The sequence below is a fragment of the Frankliniella occidentalis genome, unplaced genomic scaffold (assembly GCF_000697945.3).
Source record: "Frankliniella occidentalis isolate FOCC.00 unplaced genomic scaffold, Focc_3.1 Scaffold65, whole genome shotgun sequence".
Classification (NCBI taxonomy): domain Eukaryota; kingdom Metazoa; phylum Arthropoda; class Insecta; order Thysanoptera; family Thripidae; genus Frankliniella; species Frankliniella occidentalis.
In genome coordinates this window covers 737732-739567 of record NW_026267195.1, presented here as the reverse complement: position 1 = coordinate 739567, position 1836 = coordinate 737732, and the positions used below count along the sequence as shown (strand labels likewise).

At 61.4% G+C, this 1836-nt stretch overlaps 1 protein-coding gene across 5 annotated transcripts in view; it reads right to left on the bottom strand.

The window, feature by feature from the left end:
• The window catches only part of LOC113208511 (protein espinas-like), a 312486-nt gene that overhangs the window by 279305 nt on the left and 31345 nt on the right, over nt 1–1836 (bottom strand). For all 5 annotated transcript variants that reach the window (XM_052268186.1, XM_052268188.1, XM_052268187.1 and 2 more), the window contains exon 2: nt 596–793. The gene's annotated coding sequence lies outside the window, so the exon portion shown is untranslated. The remainder of the gene's footprint in view (nt 1–595; nt 794–1836) is intronic.

The following is a 1836-nucleotide window of genomic DNA, read 5'->3' as shown; positions in this document are numbered from 1 at the left end:
GCCCCGCCACCGCGAGCAGCCTGATCAAGGCGGCGGAGGGGCGGCGGCGGTCCATAACACAAACCGTCCTGGAATAGAACGCACTGCACGGCGTCAAACGTAAACAGGACGGCCGCCTCGCTCCCTCTGCAGGAGGCCGCCGCCATAGCCGCGTCTCTCTCGCACCCGCCGGACGGGGCGGAGCACGTCTGGACCTAGGTGGACCCCATGCAGCGGCCTCGGCAGGGTAAACAAATAGACAGGGGGGCCCTTGGCCCTGCACAGCGCCCCGGACCGCCACGCCCCGCCCCGCCGATGGACTCCTAATGGAGAGTACACCGACCAGTCAGTCAGTTCCACCGGTTCCACCCGGGACGAGGCGTGGCAGGGCGGGGCGTGGCCAGCTCACCAGCCCCGCAGAGAAAACAATCATTCACAACAAATCGACCAGAATGGGGTAATCAAACAGTTTGGGGGAACAGGGAGCGACAGACGATCCGGATGTCCATGCCGAGCGTAGCTCACCAACGCATGGACTCACTCACTCACACACACACACACACGCGCGCGCGCGACTCCGCGGTGTGCTCCACACGACCAGCGACCACTCGCTTACCTGTTGCTGGCGTCGAGGCGCGTCCGCGATGTTGCTGGTGCGACTGCGACTAATCCACTGAGCGATGCTGCACGGTTCACTTTTGCACTTTATCACAATCACCTCACTCGACCACATCTGCCTGTTCCAATCAGACGAGACCCCATCTCATCTGGCCGAATCACGCTGCCAGTAACGCGCCCGTCGTCGAACTCCGACCTGAAAAGACGGGGAAAATTTCAGAATTAGTTTATTTTTGTTGATTTCCTCGTGCGCTTTTGTTTTTGGAGGGCATCTAGTCATTATACGTAGCGTTGGCGTTATTATATTGGTCACATATAAGCGACGGGAATGAAACCCGCGCATTAATGAATAATAATGCAATTAAAATAGTTAACCGAGAAACAAAACTAAAGGCACTATCGACGTTTCTTTGTGTGCCGGTGCAACGAGCTCAATGCCTGCCTGTGTCCGTCCGTCCGAAACGGCAGCGGCCGGTAGCAGGCGTCATGCAGTCGTCGACACATCGCGGACGGCCACTCCGGAGGCGTCCAGCCCCACCCCGCCCCGCCCCACCTCACCCCTCCACCGCGGCGGCGGGCCGTGACGCGGCGTGGGAACGGGAAGGGAAGCTTGCGGCGGGGAGCGCGATCCCCCGCGGGAGGCAGAAGGGATCGCGGAGCTCCACCTGGAGAAGCATCGAGCGACGGCCGATGACTTGACCCGGCGCGCTGACCCCGACGCGCCCGACCCGCGCCGGCCCGGGCCCGAGTGTCAATCGGTCCGGGATGTAAATGAGCCCCGAGGCACGCCGTCCCGAACGCGGAGCGCGCCCTGGACCCGACGACCGGCTCGGAATGTTATTTACTGGCCACATTAGGCCCGCGATGCCGCGGATGACTGTCGGATTGGAGCGGGACCTTCGCCTCTGCTGGAAGGAATAGTTGCCCCGTCCCGGATAGCACTGCATCGGGCACTGGCACTGGGTAGCATACGGCACCGTCGTGTCCAGAAAACGCGACAAAGTTTTCTCATATCGCATCCGCGATGACACGACACGTCCCACTTGCGCGACGTACTCTGCACAATCGTATAGGAGGCAGCATACATGTTATACATCTCCAAGGGACGCGGGGGGGCCGGGGTGGGGTCGGCGGGGGACGCGAGCGAACAGTGAGCAGCGAGGGGCAACAAAGAAAAGGAAAGCCCTGCATACACACTCCATCGGGCTTAATTATCCAGCCCTGTCCGGGCGTGGCCGC